This window comes from Hibiscus syriacus, unplaced genomic scaffold (genome assembly GCF_006381635.1).
Source record: "Hibiscus syriacus cultivar Baekdansim isolate YM2019G1 unplaced genomic scaffold, ASM638163v2 tig00110342_pilon, whole genome shotgun sequence".
Taxonomy (NCBI): domain Eukaryota; kingdom Viridiplantae; phylum Streptophyta; class Magnoliopsida; order Malvales; family Malvaceae; genus Hibiscus; species Hibiscus syriacus.
The window spans coordinates 896,534-913,922 of record NW_024062693.1 but is presented as its reverse complement, the minus strand read 5'-3'; the positions used below and the strand labels follow the sequence as shown (position 1 = coordinate 913,922).

The 17,389-nt window shown below is 32.4% G+C and overlaps 1 pseudogene; it reads left to right on the top strand.

Annotated features, from left to right (window-relative positions):
- Positions 1-6,838: 6,838 nt before the first annotated feature.
- Positions 6,839-7,604, top strand: LOC120120587 (annotated as a pseudogene).
- The last annotated feature ends 9,785 nt before the right edge of the window (positions 7,605-17,389 follow it).

The following is a 17,389-nucleotide window of genomic DNA, read 5'->3' as shown; positions in this document are numbered from 1 at the left end:
GATTTTTAATTTGTAAAAAAATAAGGAATGACCAAAAGCGTTATTTCCCCATTTTTCAAAAGATAAGCCTTTATATTCTTTCATTTTCTTCTCATTCTCATTTTCTCTCATTTTTCTTCTCATTCTTCATCTTCAAAATGCCAAGCTAAAGGTAAGGTATTGAGCCCTTTTTATGCTTCATTCTTGTTCATAATTCCTCCAACGATGTTGTTTTAGTGAATCAAGATTGGGTTTTTATAATTAAAGAGAAAAGTGGGAGTTTTCATCAAAATCATCAAGGAAAAGAGTTTGGCTAAGCAAGGTGCTTCATTTCAGGCTTATAACTCGAAAGCAGTGTATTTCTAATCCTTTGGAGTACTAAGTTTTCATTAATATAAGGACTTTGCTAAGATTTGAGTATTTAAGCATTTTAAGGTTTATATTTGATATCAAGATTAAATCATGTTTTAGAGGTTAAAAGACATTTTTATGCTACTTTAAGACCCTGGTTAACTCCCTAAAGCTTTTTTACTTGATTAGAAACCAAACTATGGTATTTAGGATGATTGTGGATGATTTTCTGAGCCTAAATAAATATTTTAGGGTTTGAGTATCGATAATGGGATGAATAGTATTGATATTGGATGAATTGGGGCTAAAATTAGGGATTTCAGGCTGGGAGTATCGATACTGCCAAGAGGAGTATCATACTGCCCCTACAGTATCGATACTCAAGGTGACAATATCGATACTGGGCCTCATTTTCAGAAACAGAATGCATTTTTAGTACAGATACTCATAGGGGTATCGATACTTGACCATAGGGTATAGATACTGCAAGTAGAGTATTTATACTACTCACTTTGGATGGTTAGTTTGACTTAGTTAAAGCCCGTAAAAGCTAAAGACGATCTAAGTTAGTAAGACTTGGTCTATGAGGGATGAAAAAGGCCAAAAGGGCCCGAATGCACTCGTAAGAGTGGGTTACAACCGAAGTGCCCATAGTAGGCGTAACGCGTTCAAGTTTCTTCAGCTGAGCATGTATACAAATGGTTGAGGATGAGGATCGTGCAGAGGGATGTACTGACCAGCGGTACAATGAGCAAGTCAGATTTAGAAATAGCAGAAAGCTTTGGGCTTTAAAAACGTCAGTGAACCTAGGAGGAGTAACTCGTCCTTTCAATTTAAGGGATTTTGAAAGGAAGTTCAATAAGAATGATCAAAGTGTCGTTACTCAGAGTTGAACACGAGTCAAGTATCGGGTTAGCTAATAGTACAGCCAGTGAGCAGCAGATGCATAAGTCATCTAAAACCATGAGAATGCATAGAGACTTCGCTAAAGATATAGAATGATTAATATACCCTTAAGCAACGAGTGACTAGAATGGAGCATCGTATTAAATAACAGCAGTAACATATTGATAAGCATTCGTATAACATTTTAAGTGAGAGAACGAGTGAGATATCATCTAGAGAGGGGATTACCTTACCTTATTGAGTCCAATTATGCTAAGGTATACCCATGTTAACTTAGTTACTCTACTGGGGCATTGTAAGTGCGTGAGGCACTTCAGGAGCTAATGAGGGCACGAGGCCTGAACACTCACGAAGAGTTAGTTAGTGATGTCAGTGTCATGTGGCCTTTGGGCCTTAGGTATGCATATATAGTCGTATCAGTCCAATTTAGGCTGTGATGGTCGTTTAGTGGTATAGGATATTCGAGAACATATGAAGCAGGTGAGCAAGGTACTTCTGTGGCTAACTATGTGTCGATGCCATAACACTCACTAAGGATAGGTTAACAAGTGTGATGTCCTTACCCGAATACACCACAGTAAGTACATGAGGCACTTTAACGACAATTTGGGGGCGATGCTTAACACTCACGAATGGTGGGTTAATCGGATGTGATATCTGCAGTTAGTAGTGTCTGATGGCTTTGTGATACCAGATACTAATCAACATTGCATATAGATAGTACACAGTCGAGTTAGAGTTGCATTTAGATAATGCAAAACAGTTGCAGTCAATCTGAGTAGACACCCGATAAAGGTGTATACATGGTGAGGCCCTTGTCCGAGGACTAAGGGAAGCTAAGTCTCCTACGTCAGTGGTAGAACAGTAAAACCTTAAGTAGGTAGCACTTGATCAAGATCATGAATGTGCTTACTACATGGATTCAAATAGCGAAATGAAACCACTATAGCGGCCGCTATTTTGCGATAGTACTGTCGTCCGAAACCAATATTGGCGATTTTTGCGATGGGTTACAGATTCACGTCGATAGCGGTGGATTGTGCCCATAATTTAACGGGTAGTCGTGTGTAGCGCCAATAGCGGGACACTATTAATGCTATCATATTATTACTGTAAAATAAAAGTAAAAAAATAGAAAAGCTAAAATTGTCACCCGAAAATGCTAGGAAAATATGTTTAAATGGTATTGAATTAATCGGCAACAACAAAATTTCAAACATGCATTATAATTTTTTTTTGTAAACTCTAAAAAAATAGAGAACATAATCACATATCAAGAGTCAATACTACTCACCAAAGATCAAATTGAGAAGGGGACAAATCGAAAAAAAACAAAGTTATTTTGTGGAGAAATCTTGTGTTCGTCGAGCATTGCCATCGGTGATGAAGTTAGACAGCAACGTGCTTCCATTTGAGAATGTAAAAAAATAAAATAAAAATCAAAAGTTTTAAGAGTTATGGGATTTAGTAAAAAAATCAATGGTAGAAAACAAAGAACTTGCGTTCTTAAAGATATGTTTTTCTTTTATTAAAAAAAAGATGAAATGTAGAGACTTGGAAGTTATAGGATTTGGGAAAATGAAATGTTCTAAAATTTTTCTTTTGAACTCTTAAAGAGAGATGATTTTGGTCGTTCCACTCCGCTCCAATTTTTTTTTTGCTATAAGTTTTAAAATATTTTTTTGATGTGTTAATTTCCGTCCCACTCCCTCCACCTTTCACAATTTATAATTTAATCCTTAGTTTAGGTGTAAACTTTAATTTTTATTTAATTTAGTCCTAATTCCAATAATCTAAATTTATGAAATTTAAATTGTACACTTTTATTTTAGTTCTATTTAATTTAGTTATTTTTTGTTCTTTAAGCAATATTGCATATATATGTTATTTTTTCTTAGAAAACATTCTAAAAGTCATTAAAAATGACTCCTTAACATTATAATTGTTATGTTTTATGATAAGTTGTGTGAATTTTAAAAAAAATACGACCGCGACACCCGCAGTTACCGCGATGACATCCGTTATGTCTGCAACCGCGATAAACACAACGAGACCGAAAAAGTGACCGCAAACGCTATTCAAATCCCTAGCCTATTGCTTAATACCATATCTGTAGCGCACTTACGGTTATGAATTCTTAATGTTGCTCTAGATTAGCGATAATACTGTTGGCATTGTAAGCTCAGCCTTCGGATGTTTTCCATAGGTAGATTGGTAGCTTTAGCAGCTCGTGAAGCACTGTCGTTGTAGGTCTTCCAACATCTCCTTCAAAGTAATGTACTGTAGCTTTAGTGGGCATGTGTATTTAGAAAACCTTGTTTATTTATTTTATCAATGGGATGTATTATTAAAATATTTTAATAACTATTTTATATATTGTATGATACCATTAAATATATTTTAAAAAAATGAGCATGTTTTAAAAATCAATGTTACCTCAATAGCCTAGTATATTACTTTTAGGGTGCGTTTGGTTCACGGAATGTAAGATTACCAGTGGGAATAAAAGATTGCCAGGGAATAGGATTACTGAGAATGTTGTATTTTGTGTTTGGTTGGTTTAGCAGGAATGTAAAATTACCGTGTTTGGTTAAAGGAATAAAAGATTATTAGAATGTATATTTGACCAAATTGTCCTTATTATATATTTGTACAATATTACAAATTGTAAAATATTTATATATTTTCTTTAAAAAATTAAATTCATAATATTTATATAATTTTTTTTACAAAATTTAAAATATATAAAAGGTTTAAGGAAAGAGTAAAAAAAATTTAATCCATGAATTTTATATAAAATTTTAATTATAGAATTTTTTTTTTGTAAATCTAAAATAATTTAAGGTTAAATTTTTAATTTAACCTTCGTAGAATTTTTATTATTCAATGACAGAAGAATGATATTTTTGAAAAAAAAAATAAAAATTTAAAGGCATTTTAGTCCAAAACATCGGTAATATTACAATACCTAAGGGAATGGAGATAATGACATTCCCGATAATATACCCCAAAAAATCTGGCAATAAAACATTACCGGGAATGAGATTCCCGACCAACCAAACATGAAAATATGAGATTTTCATCTCATCTCATGAGAATCTCACAATCTTTAAACCAAAACCCCTTAACTCATTTGAGTTTAAGGTGTCAGAGTCGAGACACTGTTTGTGACACCTTGTTGGAACAATTTCATCCCAAAAAGGTTAAAGCGTGAAATTTTAAGTGGATAAGGATAAAGGGTTGGTATATAAACACGTGCACATTGTTTGAATTCTCTGGCAATGGATAGATAAGTTTGTTAAAGTGGTGTTAGGTTTGATTTCAGAATAAGCTACAAGATCTGAAAAAGGTTTAAATGGTAAATTTGATTCTACAGTATACCTAAATTTTTGTTTTAGTTCTTAAGTTTTTTTCCCAATTAAAATTAACTTTAAAATTTGTTTCCCGTCGTTACTTTTGATCTTTTTAACTACCGACGTTGGAAAGTTATTTGATCATTCCAATCATTTAATGAATAATACGAGAGTCAAATTACAAATAAACTATAATTTAAATGTCAAACTGGAAAAAAATAACTTAAAAGTTATTTTAAATAATATTTTGGGGTATGGGGATGACAATTTAATCGGACTCCGATGGATCCTAACTTAATCCAACTTGATAGGAGCAAGTTTTTTCTTTTAAAATTTAAGTGCTTGTTGGATCAGATTTCTTGTATAAAAGTTTTGGGTTCGGGTCGAAGTCAAGTTTAGAATTAAAAATCTTTGACTCGAATCAACTCAAATATTTTTTAATTATATTATATAACTTAATTTAATTACAAAAATATCTTTCTATATATATATATAATGTTTTAGGGTTTCTCCCATTCAAATCAAAATAGTTAGAAGGTGTTTCAAGACATGAATTAGTCGCAATGAAGTTTTTGATCTGATATGAAGGCTAGATTAGGAGATCAAAATTTAGATATTGTAAGAATAAATCTTCATTTTGTTATTATAAAGAAGTTCCCCCCTAAAATAATTCTAACGACAGCTTAGGATTGTAGAATAATGACAATAGTTTTAGCGAAAAAATTGGATCAAGAAAAAAAAAACAAAGCACAGTGGTTTAAGTACTCTGAAACTCGTTGGAATGAGTTTATATATATACATTTCATTAGTTTGACCCTTAAATTATAATTTATTTTTAATTTGATCTACATGTTACTTACTAATCGACTGAAATGGTGGCATTTCATATAATATTTTAAATTACAATCTGCCACGACACACCAGAACTACAGATACAAATGTCCAAGTACAAGTGGGTCTTGATGTACTTGTCCCTGTTGTATATGTAAAATTGCGCACCCCACTACTAACTGTTATAAATGAAAAGCCATGAAGTCCCAACATGAAGACACCCTCTCAGATATTCTTGTCCAACAATAACAACATACTATATTGGCCCTAAAGATGCCATTCTATCTTATTATCTCCATTATTGCCCATTCTCTGGGGCCCCCAGAACCAATGAACCTCTAATTTGGCAAACCAGATCCAAACTCACCTACAATCACTTCTATTCCATAAGCATACATATCATTCATTCTAACATTCAACAAATCAATCACTTCCCACAGAAAACTACACTCTTTTCTTAGTAGGTGCCCCCCCCCCCCACCCAAAAAAAAAAACTTTTTTGTGTGTTTGGCTTGACATGAAAAGCATTAAAACACCAATTATGGCGAGAAAATATCATTCAACAACTACTTGCAATTTTTTTTACCTTCTTTTAACAAAAGAAATCAAACTCTGTAATCAGCTTGTGAGAAAGTCATCAAAACTTATGATTATGTTTATGGCTTTATATTTGAAATGCTGACAATGTTTTGCATGCCGACATCTCATTAAAGAATAGAATTAAACTTTTTAATAGTTAAATAAATGCATTTATGTTTAATGCACTAACAGAGTCTAGATAAGTGAAGTATGTGATACCGAAGTGTGAACAAATGAAATTAAACCTTAAAAGATTTAATTCATCAACTTTGTTTTAAAGGGTTTTTAAAGAGATCTATATGGTGACAATATCAATACAAACCTTAATTGATATTTTTAACATACAGAATCGAATATGCATAATTCACAATTGGTGTATAGACTATAGAGTATGCACTAACCTGGCTTCTGGGAAGCAGTACTTTGGAAGATTATATCAAATATAAACCCCGACTTTCTTGCTGGACTCCAGGAATCAAGAAAATGCATTCTCATTGCAGAAAGATAACAGTGGCGAATCCTATAACTTTGACCAATGGCAACGGTGAACGACTATTGTCCCCCTGGAAAAGCACCAAGAATTGCAAGCAATGTGGGGTCTATGTCATTAATTGAAATGTGAAAAGACAGTCATTAAATTATGATTTTGGTCCTTCCACTATGCTCAAATTGGGGATATTAGTTCAAAAGCATAGACTGAATGTAACTTTGAGCATATTAAAGGGACCAAAACTATAATTGACCAAATAAAGTTAAAAGTCAACCATCAAATAGCAAACCTCAATCTCTCTAATCTCCATTTAATATATTTCACTTTCCCCAGTTTAAACCAACTATATCAAGTTTTGTAAATCCCTTTGTATTCCTCAACTTTAGAAAAAAAATGGTTTTCCAAAGAGAAGCAGCTGAAACTGAAAGTAGATCTACAACACAACAAGGCGAGCTAAGGGTTAATGAAGATAGCAATAATGAAGCAATTGAAGAAGATATTCCAGGAGAGTGGTTGAACCTAACACTCGGTGGGAACTTAATACCAGCAACTGGAGACTATGAGTCTGCCTTGGACCCGCAGTTAAGACGAGTTCCTGCCAAGGTTTTCTCTTGTAACTTCTGCAAGAGGAAGTTTTACAGTTCACAAGCTTTAGTGGCCACCAAAACGCCCACAAGCGGGAGCGAGGTGCAGCCAGAAGATATCAATCCCAGAGGATGATGGCGATGATGAGTTTGCCAGCGAGCAGTCAAATGGTTCGATCACTTGGCGTACGACCGCATTCGCTTGTTCACAAATCAACCAGAGATGCAGCTGTTGCAAGTGTAGCAAGATTTAATGATACTTACACAGTGCAATTCACAGTTGATGATGGAGTTGACTTCATGTGGCCGGGCAGTTTCCGTTTGGATCCTCGACCACCCGAACCACTGTCAGAACCATCCAAGCTTGACTTGATTCTTCGGCTCTAATCCATCTATCTACTCTCTAGTCCAAGTTTAAATCTCTTAAACATCAGATTATTGTTAGGCATAACTTTTGAGATTAATTGTATTTTACTGTAACATAGATACTTTGCTTATTTTACTTTTGCTATCAAAATTATAACCATAAAGACAAGAAATATATATATATATATATATATATATATATTCCAATTTGAAAACTATCAAACTTATTGGAATCAACGTGATTAGATCAAATCACCTTAGGCTTCTTTTTGGATCACACTTTCCTGTGATGAAATGGAATCATAGGAGCATTTTGCCGTTCATCTCACCACATCCTCTTTGGTGAAGTTGCTTGGCACTCCTCCATCGTGAAGTAAACTTCCCTTGCTACAATTTTTAACCAGAGCTTAAGGCCTCCAGTGAACACATACTGCATCCCCAGAGAAATGGAAATTTCTATTTCACTCTCTTCTACGTTTAAGAAAATATATATTATTTTATTATATTATTTAGTACTATAAATACACTTTTAATTATTATTCAATATCGAATAATTTTAATATATATTATTAATCAATATGAATATCTTTTTTCTTTGGTAAACAACTGAAGAGATTACTAAATTGACTTTACATTCTTCTCACTGCCACTTCCCTAGATTCGTTGCTAAGTAGATATGATTTAACTATGAATATCAATAACTTTTAATATTATTTTTTAATAAATTTTAACTATAATTGAAATTATTATTTTTATTTCATTTTATTATTTAATATAGATATGATTTTAATAATTTTATTTTTATTATATATACACTCACTTTAATATTATTACAGTGCATACACATCTAATTATTTTTAGAGATACAGTTTCTAAAGAAATTAAATATTCAAGTTTAATCACCTATGAATTTCTATCTACAATACTTATGACTATGATTTATCTAAAAATTCTAAAAGTTGTGTTTTTAGAGAAGCAATCTCTATCTAAATAATTATGGTTATGATTTATCTAAAAAATTATAGATTATACTTCTGAGAAAAGAAAAAAGATTACCTAAACCCAATCCAGTTAACCCTTCTGTTAGATAAAATAACCAACTGATCTACATCGATTTGGCTATTTCAGTTTTCATATTATGATCAACTGCTTAGTGCTTATGAAACAGGCAAGGGAGGTGATAGTCATAATTCCTATGCAGCGGCATTGAAGTACCCATCCACATCTAAATTTGTCATCGAAAGCGTGCTGAGGAAACAGTACCACGACAGTAGAACATAAATTAATCTCATTTTCCCAAAATCCATCCGCTTCTTCCATTATATAATATCCTCCTCCTATACAAACCCCCGATTAGTCAAGGTTGTCATTTTCCTAGAACACAAACCTTATCCAGAATCTATAAAGCAAAAATTAATAAATATATAAAAATTACGACAACAAAAACAAAAATGGGTGTACTAAAAGTTTACCCTATTTGATTGTAAGTCGCCAAGATATGAAAAAAAAAACTTTTGACGGTAAGTTAGCCAAAGAAACCATTGTTCCTAATCATCAGCAGAATTAATTATTTCACCAATCAGTTTCTTATATCTTGATGGTTATTTTCCTCTTATACTACACATCTGGCAGCACTTGATTTGAGATCTTTGCCAGAGTTCCAGTTCTATCAGGTTCCAAGTATAAATTTCGATGAGTTTGCTGAATACAAATTGTTTGCAGAGGCAGTCGAAGATTACCTCATCACATAAAAGGAGGTATTAAGAGTTTATCAAGTAGCCAGATGAACCAAAGTTTGGCATTTCTTCCAGGATAAGGAAGAAAAAAAAAATAGAAGATATGGTTAAGAATGTCAACCACATAGATTTTCTTAATCAAACAAAAGCATTTTGATCATCAACCACTTACCCAAAATCGTAAGAGAACAATCAAGAATTTGGTATGATTCTGTAGATGAAAGAAAATAATGAAATCAGTTGTCTTCCATTATGCATTTTCAAGATTACAAGCCAATGTGAAAAACAAAACTTGTCTAAGTTCAACATTTAACACTTTCACAGTAAGAAATGACACCCTATTATCAGACAATTCATCTTCATATACAACTACCTGAATAGCAAACATCAGTACTTTCTCTAACTGCAAACTTAAGAGTTGAGAATGTTATTTGTGGAGAAAAGAAAAAGAAATACAATGTGTCACCTTTCACACTATGTTTATAGTTTAAGACGCTGATCTCAACATAGAAAAGAATAGGTTCTTTTCATATGAACACAGCGACATCAAGCTGTTCTTCGCAGTCCTCCAAATGGAAGGCTGAGCTCCTATCTGAAACTTCCTCGCTTCCATGTTGATTCCAATTTACATTAACAAAAAAATCATCATCAATCACTATTCTAAAAAAAATAAAAATCCTAGGAAACAAAAGACCTTAGCAAAATTTCCTAAGTTCTCAAGGAAGCATTTTAAAAGTTCCTAATTCAAGTCTCAAGGAAGCATTTTAAAAGTTACATTTAAAAACGAAACGAGGACATACCTCCTACGAACCAAGCACGACGATCCACAAGTAGTAAACGTGTAGTCATAGTCCAATGACCAGCTGGACAGGTTTACTTAAACATCCAAACAATCAATTTCACTTGACTTTTACCTTGATTAAAAAAAAATCAGCTGAATGCTTGTAAAATAGAGTGTAAATTACGTAAAAATCTTAAAGAAAAAAATAAACAATTTTTTACCTTCTGAATTTCCATTGAGTAGCAGCGGGGAACTTCAACAGGAGGCAAACCTTCATGTTCCCATTTCCCAATCGACCAAAGCATCAAATGCATAAAATGAATATTGGTGCCACTTGTGTTAAGAACCAAGCAAATTTCACCGAAAATATTTTCGGTTAAGTGAGAAGGCTGGAGCTTTCTGCTCCCGTTGTAGCCTTGCAGGAGAGCGAATGAGTTGAGAATCGAGCTTTTACGAGACTCGATCCCCCCATTGATAACCAAACCTCGTCGCATATCTTTCAAAAACTCGGTTCCCGCCGATTTTAGGTCTTTCTCGTCTCCTTCCACTTACATAGTTCATCGATTTTAATATATGTTTTCCCCGTTTTCGGGTATTTGATTCGCGGAAAATCCAGGTTGACGTAAAATGTTTTCCAGTCAATGGAAAACTGGGGCTTAAACACGGTATTTAGACTTACCCTTTGATAAAGGGTAAGTCTAAATTCAAATTTCTCGCGGCCCTTGCTCCACAGAGAGAACACCATAAATTCTTTCTCCCGTCCCTTGCTCCACACCGACGACTGTTTGGAATCCTTCTCACCGACGAGGCGGACGGTCGTATTCTCAAGTATGTCTCATTTCTTCTTCTCCCTTTTCTTTTCCTACCCTAATTTTCCATTTTCTTCGAGTTTACTTCTCTCTCGCATCTGCATTTTCTGGTACTTCCTCTCTATTACTCTGCTATTGATTCCTACTGCTATCCATTAAATCTGCTTGTATTCGACAATATTACAATTGTATTTTCTGTCGATTAGCTTTTGATTAATTGCTTTTTGACTTCTGATCTGAGTTGTCTTTAATGGGTTATTAGCCGTGGTTACAGAGGCAAATTTGGGGTTTAGGAAAGGGTTTTGTTTTGACTGTAAAAATCTGTTTATGGAATGCTATTTACCATGATTATTGTGGAGATTTGTAGCAATTGTAGGCTTTATTGATTCTTCACCTTCTACACATTGTCTTCCTGGCTGGTTGACCTTTTATGTTATAGTGAGCAAAGCAGCAGTTATTTGGCTTTGCTTCATTTTTTATGAAATTTCACCACTTGGTGTCCAATTGAATTTACTGTAATTTGGTTGAATTTATATAACATGGCTGGTCTCTATGAATCTATAAGATTAAACAATGGCAGTTTACATTCTTGGCTAGTTGCCAGTTTAAAATTTTATGCATGGGGTATTTTTATTTTGTGTATTGTTTGCAGTGCTGGGAATTTGAGTATCTATCATCCTTTACTTCTCTAGTGGGGTGTGCTATGCATTGAGAATAGTTAGGTTTTTGTTTTGAGCTGTTTGTGAAAAAAGTTCAGGTTTAGTACATGGTTAAACTACAGTTTTATTGAGTTGATTTATGTTTCACTTGGTAAATATTACTTAGTAACTTGGTATGGATTTAATAGTCCTTGCATTGTCTGCCATTGGCTTTAAGCTTTTGTTCATTATCATCTTGTTTCGATCGAAACTCTGCTTTGTTCATATGAGTAGTCTATAAGTGCTATATGGAAAAAGGATTTTAAGCGTATTGAGAGCATCTTAAAACTTGGGTAAGATAGGGTGGTCTCGTAGAAACAATAATGACAAGCAAGAACATGAACTTAAACATAGCTTAAAAGGCCAAGGACAACCAGAGGGTGGCAAATTATATCGTTATGGAATACTTTGGTTGTTCCGAGTAGGTTTAAATTGATAATTGCTTTATCTTTTCTGAAATAAAGGGTTTTCCAGTGGTAAGGTATTTCCTTTTTCTTGTCACATGGAAGAAGAATCCTCTTTGGTAGTCGTTAACAGGATTGTTTCTCATCCCATATGGATCCTACATCGTCCGGTAACAATTGTGTCTTCAATCTTGCTTTATCATCCAAATTGTGCTCGGAACTTGACCATTAATACCGAAGTTGATATTGCCTTACATGAATAATGATTAATGAAATGATGTAAAGGTTATCTCACACAATGTACAATCATTTTTTTACTGTAGATAGAACTTTGGTGACGACTTTCTTTGTGAGGTCTTTGATTTTTTACCCAAGAATAAGCTTGAGGCCAAAGTTTTCTTGGTTAAAAAACAAAGCAAAGGAAAATTTGGCTTCAGAAACTTACTTAAGGTTAAGATGTGAACTTTAAAATGTGGTGTATTATTATTTATGACTTAGACAATATTTTAGCTCTAATGTATTGTAACACTAATTATGAATTAGACTATGTATTATTACGGTTGGATATTATTGTTGTTTAAATGTGATAAATCCTTTAATTATATATTTTGACAATATTATTATTAGTATAATGTTATGTATTATTGTTGTTTTAGTTTAGTGTACTATTAATTAAACATTCTTAAGATTTATAAACTTTTATAATATATTTTTAATCAATTATTAATATTATCTAAAATCGGTATTTTTATAAAATATAATTATATATAAAAAATGAAACTTTAAAAAATAATAAATAATAAAACATATTCAATATGTACATCTTCTTCATTAAAAACAGATTATGAAAACAATTTTCAGGAAAATTACCCAAACAATGTAAAACATTTTACAATGTGCCATCCAAACACTGAAAAATGTTTTTGGAAAATGATTTATACTTTTATAAAACATTTTCCAGATTTCATTTTCCGTAAACTATTTTCAGTGAAATAAATGAACCCATAAACTAAGAATAAATATCATTTACTTAAAATATAAGTTATTTTTTACTCATCTCTCTTACTCTAGATTTAGAGTAATGTCCACTTTATTTATTTTAGACTAATTATTTTAAAATATATATAGTAAATAATTTTTTCTCGCGTTAGTTTATTAAACATGTGAATTTATATATACACTATAAATAAAAATATACATAGGGATTCTCTCATTGAAAAACACCTAATTTTCTCTTATTAATGTACCGTAAATCTCATTTCTTTTTCGTTTTTGTTGATTGACGGTGACACCAATTTTAATGTTGATCGTTGATTGTCAGTATTTTTTATTGTTTTTCTTTTCTATATCACATATCTATTTTTTTAATAAATTTATCTTTATGGCATGTTTTCTTATACTTTTTGACATGTTTTTCGGTTGTTTACCCCTTTTTCATTTATCTTTTTTCTAATGGTTGATTTCATATCTTCATGACTGATCAAGATGGTGTTTGTCTGATATCTTGTTTATCTTTTATGCTTTAGACCTTCGGATTGGATTTGGATATCCGATTTGCGTTCGTTGATAGCTTTTCATGTCGTTCGAGTCTGATTTACGGTTTGTCAGTGGTCTTTCAATAGTCTAATCCCCTTTTATCGTTCGTTTGTCAATGCAATCAGATCTGTTTTGTATCTATCTTTGTTCAAGTTTCTTGATTAAATTTTTAATCTTTTCTTATATGATCCTTATGTAATCTTAAATTGTTAATTTTGTTTCAATAATTATAAAAAAAAATTATAATTACATAAACTTAATAATGACGTACAATCATAAAGCCCATCCGGCGCGTCCGTCTTTGCGGTGCCGGCAAACTCTGGAGCCGAAGCCGTAACAGTGTATAAAGTGAAAGGCGGAAAAAGGTGAAGCATCCGGAGGCCGCCGCCGTTGCTCCGTCTATTACACTTCGTCTTCATGTGCAAAATTCTATGCCAAATCATTGGAGTAATAAATATGTACAAATATTTAGACTTTTTACTTTCACAAATATGTACAACCTCCTGTCACTTTCCCCCACGTTTGCATCACTTCCCCATTCACTACTATTATTTTCTTTTGGTCAAATTTATATCAAGCCCCATATTATACTTTTTTTCTGGATTTAATCCTTATATTATATATTTTTGCATCATGTCAAAAAAATTTCCTAAATTTGATTAAATGGTCATTTTGATTTTGATTTTTTTTTTAAATATTTTAGCTTCAAACGGTTTATAACTTTAAAGTAAAACATTATATAATGTTTGACTAGATAGTCACCTTGACCCTTAATTTTTTAGAGTATTTTGACCCATGGTATTTTATTTTGGGATAAAAATGTTCCTATTTTGATATATTGATCATTTATTAACAAATGATTATCATCCTAGAAGTGACTTTTTTGCCCAAAATTAAACGTTAAGGGCCAAAATGTTCTCAAAAAATAATAAGTGTTAAGGTAATTATTTAGTCAAACGTTAAATGTATTCTTTAATATTATGCCTATATTTTAAGAAGATTTCAACCTTTTTAGTTTTCAAGTATAATTTCAATTTAAGAGTGAAGTTTTTAGTTATGAGGTTTCAAATTTAAATACTTTAGTCATAGAATTCATTGAGTGGTCTCAATGATAAATGAGAATGTTGTTTTTCCTTGGGGACTCGGATTCGAGTAACTGCGCTCGCATGGTTTCTGTACATTATCAATATACTAAAAAATTCTGAACATGTACCATCTTAAAATCACACTAATTTTACTCAAAAAAAATATAATATAGTTATATTTTGCTTAAAATAACTACATAAAGGGACTAACTAATAGCAAGTAATAATAACTTGATGCGTTTGAAAGAAGAGTTGAGTTTCATTAAACAATTCAATTCATATGATCATAATAAAATTAATCAGTATGATGTTAATATAGAATTACAGTAAATGTATATGTATAATTAAAATTAAAATAATCCTCACAATTTATAAACAAATGAGCTAATTATTATAATATATTCAGATTTAAATCTAAATGATTTTGAATAAGACCGACACGTATAGAACATAAATAAAAATAATTTGAGATAAAAATAGGGTCAAAGTTAGAGAAATTAAGCGTCAAAATTACAGATAATACCAACAACCAGTTGGTCTAGTGGGATGAGGCACTAGGTCCCTTAAGTAAGGTCAGAGATTCGAATCCTGATGTTTGCGAATAGAGTAAACTGTGTTGGGAGAGTCACCTCGCCTCTGCAGTATCCGGATTACTCGGTCAATAGATTATATACCAATGATTAATTGAAAAAAATATTTTGTTAATCACAAAACGAGATCAGGATTTTATGAATGATAATATCATGTGCAGGTGCATGTGTGTATATATATATATTCAGAAAAACATTGAAAGTCGGTTGGAATATTTGTTTTGTTTGGTTTCTACGATTATAATGCGGCCCTTTTGACTGCAAAATTAAGTATCGGACGACTTCTTGAATTTTTTAAAATTATTCTTTTAATTATTGTGTTTGAAATTTGATAATGTGGGTGAAAATCCGAAATCCAAACATGATTAATTATATGTTTTCAAGACTTTTTTTTATTAAAATTATCCCAATATAAAAGAAATTGATCGTTTATGAAATCCTAAATTTCGTTAAAAATATTAATGTGATTTTAGTTTAAGGAAAATTTGTCTTTTAAATTTAGATTTTATTAGATTTTTTTAAACAATGACAACTGAATTTCATTAGTAAAAATTGAGGAATCAAAATTATAACGTATCTAAAGAAAAAAAATTGAAGACGATAGTCACCAAAAACACATACATAAAATTAAAAAATTAATCTCAAAGATACGAAGAGATTGAAATCTTCTAAACATCAAAACAATCCAGTAAACTTCATAAAACTCATTGTCTCTGTCGAACGAGACGCTTTACGATGTGATAAAGGAGTAGTGAGCCAACCAAATGATTTGGCAGACTGTTTCGCTACACAATTCTGATTATATCAGCAAACAACCATTTACAAAAGAAGATATTTGACAATACTTGACCACTGACAAGCCAATCAGAAAACAAGTGCCGTGAGGATCTTTGTGGAAGCACAAACACGACCGCTTAAGTATGCGAAAAACTTATCGAAAACTATAAGGAACGTGCCACAAGAGCAGAAAAAAAATGTGCCACAAAAGCAGAGAAAAATGTGTCACGAGGATAAAAATTCTTATTTAAAAGCAAAAAAACTAAAAAAAAAGACAAAAGTGCAACCAATATTAAGATTGGGACCACCGCCGGCTAAACAAAAAACAAATGAAGAAACGAAGACTACACAATAATGTTGAGAGAAAAAATTAGGTTAAAGAAAAGAGAGAGTCAAAAATGTTCATAGAAAGACAAACTGTGGCAAGCATTATTTTATTAGAATTTTAAAATTTATATGAACTATGTTAAGATATAGGCTCAATACAAAAATAAGTGCTTAAACTTTGCTTCGAAAAACGATTTGTGCTTAAAGAATTTTTTGCTAAAAAATAGTGCATAACTTTTTCTCAGTTATACTTTTAAATGTCCACCGTTATATTTTTATTTTTTAATAATAAAAATATTATTTTTAATGAAAAATGAAAAAATGAAAAAAAAAAACTTAATTTATTTACAAAAGAACTCCAAACTTTTAATGAAATTATAAAAAAAATTAAAAACAACTAAAAATATCATTTCAACCCAATTACCATGGTGGAACGCCGGAGGAACATTGACGGAGCAACGGCGAGGATGGGTTTTGAGTAGAATTAGACGGTGCTTTGAATGGTGGTGACGGCGTGGCATATGGACATCGGGATTGACCGAAATCAAAGAAAAATAGCGATGGTGCTTAAAATCCGACTAACCTTCGAACGCTTCTGTAACACCCCAATTTAGGGGCTAAAATTTAGAAATTATAAAGTGGTGGATTTAATTGGTATTTTGAAAGAAACGGTGGATTAAATTGAATAATTTCAAAATTGGCAGACCGTTTTAAGAAGTGAAGGAAGTTCAGTGGCTAAACTCATGGTTTACCCATATTTTATTTTGGGAGAATTATAACCCCTATTTCCCGTATGTTTTGCAGATTAATTTCCCAGTTTCCCTCTCCCTTCAACCCTCCTTTGATCTTCGATCTACTCGCCGTATGACCTCCGATCGACGAGCCGAAACCACCATCGTGTTCGTTGTCGAGCGAGGAACAAAACCCCTCAAACCTTTCATCGTGAATCGTCACCGTTCGTCGTGAATTTCAGTCGGAAGTATCGTCGTAATAACGTGAATTTCAGTCGGAAGTATCGTCGGTAATAACTCATTTAGTTGGTTTTTCATCGACGATCGGGTCATCCGTTTACGACACCTCCCGCACCATCGTGTTCGTTGCATCGTTCCGAGTTTGCCGGTGTCATCCTTGGTCTCCGTTGACGGCGGCGCGTGTGGAGGTGAAGCGGTCAAAGTTTCTGACGTTTCAAAATCGAGCTCTCCGCCGT